Below are 11,947 nucleotides of genomic sequence, written 5' to 3' on the forward strand. Positions count from 1 at the left end.
TCCAACAAAAATCACACCTTAAACATCAGACCTCCTATTCTGGTTCCAGCTCTAGATAAATGGTAGGGAGTAGGGAGCCACTGGCTCACTGTGTGACTTTGTTGAGCAAGTACCTTCTCACCCCTAGCCTTAGTTTCCCCATCTGGACGGCTGAACTATAATATTTATTTGGAACTGTGTTTTCCTGCTTTGCAAAGTCCTGATTCTCATTTGTTGGACCTGATTTTGGAGGTGTCTTTTTTCCACCACCTCATTCATAGGCTTCCGCAACTCCCTTGTGCCTCTGGTTGCCTACCATGTGTTCACGTTTCACCCAGAACCTTGATTATTTGAAGTAGGCTAAATATTACAATTTGAAAAAGACAGTTTCCAAATTTTAAGCCTAGGGAAACACAGGGCCAGGGTAGTGTTAGCTCTGGGAATAGGGAGAGAGGAGCTGTGCAAGGCAATCAAGTGGTGGGCTTGAAATAAACATGAGGTAAAGAGGTACTGCTCTGCTACTCTTGCTACAGGAATTAGCCCTCCATGTCCTCTTCCCAGCTGCCAAACATTCTGCCATACCAGTTAGCTTTGGGATGAACAGATATTGAACATTGGGCTGAGTCCAAAAGAAATAGCGTTTTAGAAAAACGAAAGTAGTCTTTGGCATGTTAAAAAGGTCTCCCAGCTGTGTGCCCTACTTCTTGGTCCTGATGTTTCTAAGTCTCAGGAAAAGATTGTGTTCATGTGAATTAAAGAGGAAAGGGTGGTGGTGGGTGGCGCAGCTCCTTATTTGTATGGTCTGCTCCTCTCCAGGGACAGTGTATGGAAAGACCAAGTGTAGGCATAAACTTGTATCTCAAAATGACTTTTCAAAGAGGGAGTCCTCTAGGCCCTGATTGCACATGCTGACAGACACATGATCAACTTGTTTGATCGCTACAGGGGCTTGTCGTGGGGGAGCAAGAATAATTGGTCTTAAGTTTCTTTACCTACAAAATGGAGATAATCCCTCTGCTGCCCAGTGTCTTGTGGCTGTAGTGAAAAGCTTATGAGAACAGATGTGCAGGCTGTGTGGAGGTAATTCCATAAACTCAGGTAGACAGACTGGTCCACATGAATACAGTGCTTCTTTCTTTCTTTAGTAAATATTCCATGGGTACCTCCTCTATACCAGGCCTTGTGATAGCCATTGGGAAGAGTGGGTAGAATGGTAACATTCTGGGAGAATGGGCGCTCTGTGGATGTAGTTCTGAGAGGAGTTGAAAGCTAGACTAGAAGTCTGGCAGAGGTGATCTGGAGCATTGTAGATGAAGAGCTTCCTTCCTCCCAGGGTGGGGAGTGGTATCAGAGAAACTTTCCATGGAGGGATGACCTTGATGATTATGTCAAGTCAGAAAAGCAGGGAAAGGATTCCTGCCCAATCCAAAACCCATCAATGTGAGAGGGTGTGGTAGGTTGGGCAAGAGTTAGGATCTGGACAAGTGGTGCTGGTGCATATTGGTATAGGAGTAGAGAAAGTATTTGTGTAGGAGGAGAGAAAGAGCTGAAAATTAGGCTAAAAAAAGTCTGGGGCCAAATTGTATAAGACCATGACTGTATGGCTAAAAGACTGATGCTCAGCTAGCTAATTTTGTCCTTCCCAGGGAAGCAAGATGTATAGTATAGTTACTTTGCTACCAGACTGCCTGGACTGGGGTGTTGGTCTCACCACTTAGGAGTGGTGTGACCTGGGCAAGTTATTTCACCTCACTGAATCTCCTTTTTCTCTTCTACATAATGGGAACAATAATAGTACCCATGTCACAGAATTGTGGTAAGAATTGAGTATTGGGGTACCTGGGTGGCTCAGTAGGTTGAGCATCTGGGTCTTGACTTTGGCTTAGGTCATGATCTCACAGATTGTGGGATCAAGCCCTGCACTGGGCTTTGCACTGGCAGTGCAGAGACTGCTGATATTCTCTCTCTCCCTCTCTCTCTCTGCCCCTCCTCCATTTGTGCTCTCTCTCTCAAAAGTAAATAAACTTAAAAAAAAAAAAAGAATTGAGTATTTCATGTAAGTACTTAGCACAGAGCCTGCTACATACAAAGCCCTCAATTAAGTGCTAGGTACTGCTGCGTGTTATTATTTTTGTTGATCCAACGTATGGATCTTCAGAGTTATAGAACGTACTATATTACTTTGAAACCACTTTTTTTTAAATTTTTTTCCAACGTTTTTTATTTATTTTTGGGACAGAGAGAGACAGAGCATGAACGGGGGAGGGGCAGAGAGAGAGGGAGACACAGAATCGGAAACAGGCTCCAGGCTCCGAGCCATCAGCCCAGAGCCTGACGCGGGGCTCGAACTCACGGACCGCGAGATCGTGACCTGGCTGAAGTCGGACACTTAACCGACTGCGCCACCCAGGCGCCCCTGAAACCACTTTTTGATATAAGCACACATGAGTCTATGATTCCTTAAACACAAGTTTATTTTGATTGTGCAGAGCCAGACCAAATTTCCCAGGGCAGAGGGTCTCTTTGTTCATCTTTGTATCTTTAGCACCCAACAGAGAGTTTAGTACAAACTTAATGCTCACCATATATTTGTCGAACATAGTCAAATGAAGCATCTTTGGGTGCAATATTAAGCTTAGTTGCTATCATCCACCAGAGTGATGTTGCCACTCTCTAAGCATCTCTGTGTCAGGCTTTGTGTTTGGTGCCACACCCATCATGATGAACCAGACACAGATTCTGGACTCAGGGCACCAGCATAGTGGAGGAGGCCCACAACCCATCAGATCAATGCCCTGCAGCTTCTGATTTAGGCAAGGCAGTGGATGGTGTTGCCATCCACTGAACTGAGAAATATAGGAACAGGATTAAGGAAAATGTAATGATTCTGTTTAGAACATTCTAAATTTGACTTGTCTGAAATCCCACATCCAGGGCTTTGTACTTGCTGTTCCCTCTGCCTACAATGTTTGTTCTCTGAATACTGACATGGTTTGTGCCTCATTTTCTTCAGATGTCTGCTCAAATGGCACCTTATTAGTGAGGCCTTCCCTGGACACTTGAAATATAAAATAGGAATCCCCATTTCTGCCTGCCTTCACTCTCCAATTCCTTAACTGGCCTTTTTTCTTAACTGTAACATATACCACCTCCTGGTATTATGAGTTTTATTTATTTATTTATTTATTTATTTATCTGTTTATTTATTTATGTCAGTTTTTATTTTTTATTTTTTCACACTAGGAACAAGGGCTAAGCTCTGAAGCAGGCAGTTTACTAATAAAAATGCATTTTTTCTTTTTTAATTGAAGTATAGTTGACATAAAATATGATGTTAGTTTTGGGTGCACAACATAGTAATTCAACATTTATATACATTACAAAATGATCATCATGATAAATCTAGTTACAGTCTGTCACCATACAAAGTTAGTACAATATTATTGACTATATATTCCTTATGCTGTAAGTCGTCCTGGTGACTATTTTATTTTATTTTTATTTATTTTTATTTTTTGGAGAAAGAAAGAGCACCAGCAGGGGAGAGGGGAAGAGGGAGAGACAATATCTTAACTAGGCTCCATGCTCAGTGCGGAGCCCTACACGGGGCTTGATCCCAGAACACTGGGATCATGATGACCTCAGGCGAAATCAAGAGTCCATCACTCAAGCAACTGAGCCACCCAGGTGTCCCAACTTGTTTATTTTATAACTGGGAGTTTGTATCTCTTAATCCCCTTCACCTATTTCACCCATCCCCTAACCCCTGTCCCTTGTGGCAACCAGCAGTTTTCTACATTTATGAGTCTGTTTCATTTTGTTTGTTCATTTGTTTTGTTTTTTAGATTTTACATGTAAGTGAAATAATGATATTTGTCTTTGTCTGATTTGTTTCACTTAGCATAAACTCTGTAGGTCCATCCATGTTTTAAGAGTACACTCAATGTGATTAACACTGAGTAATGTATAGAATTGTTGAATCATAATATTTTACACTTGAAACTAACATAAGACTGTGTGCTAATTATACTTTAATAAAAATTAATTTAAAAATAAAGGGAATGAAATTTGTTGTAATTTTTTAATTTTATTTTTCCCATTATGATAATGTAATTTTAATGAACAGTGACAATGAATGAAATATGTAAGTAAAATATGTAGTATATCAGATGGCAATATATGGAGAAAATAGAGCAAGAAAGAAGTACAGGGAGTATTGGTGGGAGGATGCTATTTTAAATAGGGCAGTTGGGATAGGCCTTACCAAAAAGGTGATTATTCAAGCAAATATCTGAGAAAACTGATGGAGAAAACTAGGAGAGTGTCTAGAAGAAGAATATTCCAGGCGAAAGGGACAGTAATTACAAAGACCCTGAGGTGGGAGCATACTGGAATGTTAGAAGAACAGGGCAGCTAGTGCAGCTAGAGCAGAGTATGTGGGGGAAAAGTGGTAGGAGAGGGGGTTAGAAGGGACACAGAAAGCAGATTGTTATGATTTCTGAACCATTTTAAAGACTTTAGACTTCAGGATTTTGAGCTGAGGAGTGGCATGGTCTTAGTAAAATGTCTAGGGCACTGTAACAGCAAAGGAGGAAGCAATGAGGCCAAGAAGGAGGTTCATACAGTGATCTAGGTGAGAGGTGATGATGACTCAGACCAGGGTAGAGGCAGTGGAAGTGGTGAGAAGTGGTTGAATTTTGGATGTATTTGGAAGATAGAATTGGACAGACTTGGTGATGGCACCTTAGATGAAGGGTATAAGAGAAAGAGAGGAATAAGGAACAACAGCCCACAAAGCCCTGAAAGGGAGGGATTGGCATGGTGAAACCAGAACCAGAAGAGCTGAGTTTCTCAGAAGCCAAGGAAGACACAGGGATTTTATGAAAATGGATGGTATAACTAAGAGTGCATGTGTCAGATGCTGCCCAGAAGTCCAGCAAGATAAAAGTAGAAAATATGACATTGTATGTTTATCTAGGAAGTCACTGTTGACATGGGGAAAGCCAGTGTGGAGTAGGGGTGAGGGTATACACCAGGCTACAGTGGAGTGGCAAGAGAATGGTCTGCAAGGAAAGGGAGAATGTATGTAGCCTTCTTGTTCCAGAAGTTTGACTGCAAAGAGATGGTGGCTAAGTGGGGTACTGGCGTTCAGATTTGTTTTTACAAGATGGAAGGATATGAGCTTGCTTATGTGCTTAGGGGAAAAACCAATCAATTTGAAGATACAAGAGACAGGATAACTGACAGGTGGAAGGCCCTGGCTAGGGGTGGGGGATGAGATCCAGAGCCCCTGGAAATGAGTTAGCCTTGATAGAAGGGGGGACCAAGATAAGAGGGAAGGATGGGTGGATGTAGTAGAGTTTGTTGTAATGACAAGTTGAAGATGTCATGCCTAATGACCTCTAGGTATTCTGGGAAGTGGGAGGCAAAGTCCCCAAAGTGAGAGGAAAAGCAAGGAAGCTTGCTAATATTGTACAAGGTTTGAAATAGTTACAGAAGATGGGGAACCTTGGTGGCTCAGTTGGTTGAGTGTCTGACTTCGGCTCAGGTCATGATCTTGCAGTTTGTGAGTTTGAGCCCCGCATCGGGCTCCGTGTTGAGAGCTTGAAGCGTGGAACCTGCTTTGAATTCTGTGTCTCCCTCTCTCTCTGCCCCTCCCCAGCTTATGCTTTGTCTGTCTCTCTCTCAAAAATAAATAAACATTGGGGCGCCTGGGTGGCTCAGTCGGTTGAGCGTCCGACTTCGGCTCAGGTCACGATCTCGCGGTTCGTGAGTTCGAGCCCCGCGTCAGGCTCTGGGCTGATGGCTCAGAGCCTGGAGCCTGCTTCTGATTCTGTGTCTCCCTCTCTCTCTGCCCCTCCCCCGTTCATGCTCTGTCTCTCTCTGTCCCAAAAATAAATAAACGTTAAAAAAATTAAAAAAAATAAAAATAAAAATAAATAAACATTAAACAATTTTTTTTTGAAATAGTTACAGTAGAGAATGGGCAAGTTGATAAAGGCATAGCTGGGCTGTCATCCAGGAATGTATGGTGATCTCATTTTCATGAGATTCTGCTTCCTATTTTGTGATCTTGAGCAAGTTACTTAATCTTACTGTGCCTCAGTTTCTTCATCTATAAATTGGACATGAGTAAAATAAGGTCATTGAATTAAATGAGTTAATCCATGCTTAGTGATTATTGAGCATATTGCCTGGCACATAGTAAGTATTCAATGTATATTAACTTTTTAGATTTCTGTGATGATTACTTATTTTAATTTCTTCTGTGGTGTTCATCAGTCCAGGCTTAGGAGAGGACAATGGCTTCATCCAGTTTGTTTGGTACTTGGGTGAGAGACTGACGTGATTGAAAGAACACAGGATCAAAGATGGACAGAGAAGGACATGAATACAGGGGAGGGGGGCAAATGGAGAGAAAATAGGAGATCATGTGGTACCTGAAACTCAGAGCCTGGTACCTATTAGGTCTCAATAAATCTTTATTGAGTGAAAGAATGGGAGAGACTATGGGTGTCAAACCATAGGATTCCAAGATGTCACTTCTGGAAAAGCAGGAAGTGCTGGCTGGAAAGGGGGACCTGCATTTCCAGGTGAGACCAAAGGAGTGGGGGTAAAATGGAGGTTTTATGGTGTTGTACAAGTCAAAGAGGAACTGCAGGTGAACTTGCCACTGAATCAGATCCTGCCATTACCTCAGCCTCTGCTTTTTTATTGGGAGGAGGTAGCCTGTGCTGTGAGGAGACTGGCAAAGTAAGAGCTATCAAGTAGACTAGTGTCTGGAAGCTAAGTTTTCTGGGACTATAGATGGATAGAGATTAAAAAGTGCCAGGATGAAGCAGATTGCTTGACTGTGGAAGAGAAGGATTTCCCCAGGTAGTTCAGAAACTATTCTAGAAGTAAGTGAAGTGATGAGTGCACAAATAATTTATAAGCAGTCAAATGCTCTGGGCTTGCAAGAGGATGGTGAAATTAATGCTGCCAGGATAAATCTAGGAATTATCTAGGTCAATTAATTTATAACAAAAAAGCCAAGATACACAATGGGTAAAGGACAGTTTCTTTTTTTCCCTTTTTTTTTAGAATTAATGTTTATTTATTATTTTGGAGAAAGAGAGAGACAGAGCACAAACGAGGGAATGGCAGAGAGAGAGGGAGACACATAATCTGAAGCAGGCTCCAGGCTCTGAACTATCAGCACAGAGCCCGATGCAGGGTTCGAACCCAGAAACTGTGAGATCATGACCTAAGTCAAAGTAAGATGCTCAACTGACTGAGCCATCCAGACACCCCAGGACAGTTTCTTTAATAAATTGTGTTGGGAAAACTGGACAGCCACATAGAAAAGCATAAAACTACACTACTATCTTACACTATACACAAAATTTAATGCAATATGGATTAAAGACTTGAATGTAAGACCTGAAACCATAAAAATCCCAGAAGAAAAACATAGGCAGTAAGCTCCCTGACATAAGTCTTGGTAATGACTCTTTTGGATTTGACACCAAAAGCAAAGTCAACAAAAACAAAAAATAAGTGGGGTTGCATCAAACTAAAAAGCTCCTGCACAGCAAAGGAAATTAACAAAGTGAAAATTTAATCAACAAAATGAAGTCAACCTACTGCATGGGAGAAAATATGTCATATAACTGATAAGGGGTTAATATCCAAAATATATAAAGAACTCATACAACTCAGTAGCAAAAACGAAAACAATATGACTAAAAAATAGGCAGAGGTTCTGAATAGACATTTTTTCAAAGAAAACATACAGATGGCCAACAGGTACATGAAAAAATGCTCAACATCACAAATCATCAGGGAAATGAAAATCAAAACCAAAATGAGATATCACTTCACACCTGGTTACAATGGCTATTATCAAAAAGGCAAGAAATAAAGGTGTTGGTAAAAATGTAGGGAAAAGGGAACTTGTTGTGCACTCTTGGTGGTAATGTAAATTGCTGCAGCCACTATGGAAAATAGTATGTAGTTCCCTCAAAAAATTAAAAATACAACTACCACATGATCCAGAAATTGCAATTTTGGGTATTTATCCAAAGAAAAAGAAAATACAAACTTGAAAAGATATATACACCCCTATGTTTACTACAGCATTATTTACAATAGTCACATCATGGAAGCAACCTAAATGTCCATTGATGGATGAATAAAGAAAATGTATACATATACATACACATATAGCTGAATTCAGCTATAAAAAATGATATCTTGCTATTTGCAGCAACATGGATAGACCTTGAAGACATTACGCTAAGTAAAATAAGTCGGACACAAAAAGACAAATACCAAATGATCTCCCTTATATGTAGAATCTAAAAATTTTTAAATGAGCTCATATGTACAGAGGACAGATTAGTGGTTTCCAGAGGTGGGAAGTAGAGGGTGATTGAAATGGGTGAAGGGATCAAAAGGTACAAACTTCCAATTATAAAATAAATAATTCATGGGGGATATAATGTACAGCATGGTGACTATAGTTAATAATACTGTATTGAATATTTGAAAGTTGCTAAGAGAGTAGATTTTAAAAGTTATCACAAGAAAAGATTTTGTCACTATGTGGTGATGGATGTTAACTAGATATTGTGACCATTTCAAAGTATATACAAATATTCAAGCAATATTGTATACCTGAAACTAATAAAATGCCATGTGTCAATTATATCTCAATTTAAAAATATAATGATGCCAGGGGTGCCTGGGTGGCTCACTCAGTTAAGCATCTAACTTCATCTCAGGTCATGATCTCACAGTTTTTGAGTTCGAGCCCCGTGTTGGGGTCTGTGCTGACAGCTCAGAGCCTGAAGCCTGTTTTGGATTCTGTGTCTCCTTCTCTCTCTCTGTACCTCCCCGGCTTGCACTCTGTCTCTGTTTCTCTCAAAAATAAATAAACATGAAAAAATAAATAAAAATAAAAATAACTAACATATAATGACGCCAGATTTTCCCTGGGAAATCAGGGAACACGTTCTCCATATATTCAACAAATCATTCCTATGACTGTGCATACCCCATTCTAAGAATTGAAATCTTTAAGTCTAAGAGACCAGAGCATTCAGGGCCCTCTCCAGTCTAGTCCCCAGCCTATCTCTGGTTAAAATACATTGAACTCAAAACAAACTAAACTGCTTACCCAAACTGGCCTTTTTCCTACTTCTAGATCTTTGGTCACTGAATTCCTTCCTCTTTTTTCCCTCTCTACTGATTAAAACCCTTTCCACAATTCAAGGCCCAAGATCAAGTACAAGCTCTTCCATCAGAATTTCCCTCAAGTTAGCAGTTGGAGGGAATCTCTCTGGTGTCTGAAGTCCAGTGGGCCATTTTGCACTTTGGATCCAGTCTTTGAGGGCCACCTTTCTGAATAAAGCAAAAAAATTTTCTCATTGTAGGAGAGAACACAAACTGATCAGTGACAAGAGCAGAGCTGAGCCAGCCCCAGGTTCATGGCAGTGCCAGGAAGGGAGGAAAGAGGGAAGGAAGGAAGGAAGGAAGGAAGGAAGGAAGGAAGGAAGGAAAGAAAGGGAGGTCAGGAGACAGGGAGAGAGGGAGAGAAGGAGTGAGGGAAGTGGCCTGGCTCACTTGAAAGGATTAAGATATGGCTTCCTGGAAACTGATGGTTGTTGTCAGGGGAAGTGGGAGTATGGTGGTGGTGGGGAGACTGGGTTATCGTATGGGACCAATGCCAACAAGAAACTAAAGGCCAAGGGGGATATTTCACTCCAGGAACAGAGACATCACCTCTGCCTCCTCCTCTTTCTCAGGGCTCCTAGGGAAAGTTGCCTCAGAAGATTCATCATCAGAATTTGAGATGACCCATTCCAACCCCTAGCCTATTATCCACATGGGAATGGTTAGGCCCAAGGAGGGGAAGAAACTAAGGCACCAGCTCTTGAATTGTCTCTGCTCACCAGCAACACAGGAAGCTGAAAAATAACAGCTAGAGGTATTCTGGAGAGCTGGGCCACCAATAACATGGGAATTGAACTTTGTCAGGTTCTCAGTCTGCTCATCTGAGAAATGAGGCTGAGAGTTCCAGCCCTTCCTTTCTGCCTAGAATTTGCTATGTTCTTACATCCTTATTAAATGTAATTCCTTTGAAATGCCCAGAGTATCTACATGCTTTCATGGGTCAGAGAATCTGTGTTCCAGATGGCACAGGAAAGGCCACCCTGGCTAGGCCCCATTTGAAGGGTGTACTTTCCGAGGGGGCCTATATCAGATAGAGCTGCTGAAGTTGACTCCTAATCCCCAAGGGCTTCAAGGGGATAGGGGACAGAGCCAGGCATGGGGTCCTGGACAACTCATTCCTCAGGAGCCTAGATTGAAATAAAGGTACAAGAGAGCTAGAGCCAACTGCCCTGAAGCCCTGTCTGTGCTTGTAGCCAAATCCTTCAGTTCTCTTGCTTCTTGGAGATAAACAGTTGCATTGTTCTCCAAAACAAGAATGAAAGTCTGGAAGTTGAGTAGGGCAGGATCATGGAGATAGATGATCAATTTTCTTGGCTTCCTAAAGTCTTTCAGGCACTAGGAGCTAGGGAGAGTGAGCAGGTAAGGAGGAGAGAGGCAAGACAGCTCAAGGCCTTATTCCCTGCCCCCTTTTCCTCATAATAGGAGATCATGATATAGAGGAACTGTCAAGGCAGTTCGCAGGAAAAGCTCTAAATATCTAAAGATTATCTGAGCTCTCCTCCTCCACTCCTTCAACTTGTGTCTCTTTCACTATTTGCCCACATCCCCACCCACAGTTGTGCAGGAGAAACACAAGAAGGTACTGTAGAAGATTTTAGCAAAATAAAGTTGCCTAGATCTGAATTTGGGTGGTTATCTGTGCTGGTCCAGGGCATGTTTGCCTCCTTACCCTGCCCTTCTCCATATCATAGAGGGTGTAGGATGCATTTCCCAGGCTCCCTCATCAATCATCTGGCTGGATTCAACCAATGGGAAGCACTGGTGAAAGATTAGAAAAAATAGAGAAACCATGGTACTTAGCCTCTGCCTTTTGTGCTTCCAGTGGTGTCTCTGCTGTGTCTCTTTTATGGCTCCCAATGTGAATATACTTCCAATTCTGTTATGTGATACTAGCTCCTGGATTAGATAACACCACTTTCTCCCACTGCCCCTCCATTATGCACCTTTCCCTGCTCTGCCCGATGCAGCAGGAGGTCTGGCCCCTGTTTCCCAGGATCTGATATTAGTTGACTTCTAATTTCCCTCAATGAGAGACATTGGAGGCAGACTGAAGGGCACCAATAAGGAAAAGGAAAGGATATTTCTTCTTTTCTTGTCGTTTGAACAGTGCCTCCCTTTTAGCACCCCTGGACAAGCCTGTGATTCTACTTCCATCAAGTGACCCTTGTCCCTGAACTTTGGACATACCTCCTCCCTCACTCCTCCAGCCTAGGGGTGGTGTTAGTATCCTGCTGTCACTAATCACTAGGTTACCTTCCCATCCTTCTTGGCATCTCAACCTATCATCTATATAACCAATTTTTTTCTGCATTAAATTCTATGCCATAAATATTTGGTAGTTTGATTTCCCAATTAGATCTTGAATATAAACTGGACTAGTGGGAATGCAGTCTATGATTAAAGGTGGATTAATGGGAAGATCCCTAGTTACTTGACTCAGAGTAATAGGAGATTGGGTTACAGCTCCAGAGAGGGTGCCTTATAGAAAACAGGAAAATGAAGGGAGGTACAAGGCTGAGCAAACTGATGCTACTATTCCAATCAACCACTTGAATTCTTTGACCTTGCTTCTAAGGACAATACAGCTCTAAATTTTCTTTGAGATCTTGGAGGAGGTGTGAGCCATTGGATTATTTCCCCCCCCCCTGTCAGTGGCCAGGACTCCTATGCCTGTCAAATGCCAGATAATTACTATCCTTCCCTTTGGCCAACCAGACCCCTTACCCCAGTAACTCCCACCCCCCACACACAC

The sequence above is a fragment of the Lynx canadensis genome, chromosome X, assembly GCF_007474595.2.
Source record: "Lynx canadensis isolate LIC74 chromosome X, mLynCan4.pri.v2, whole genome shotgun sequence".
NCBI classification, from domain to species: Eukaryota; Metazoa; Chordata; class Mammalia; order Carnivora; family Felidae; genus Lynx; species Lynx canadensis.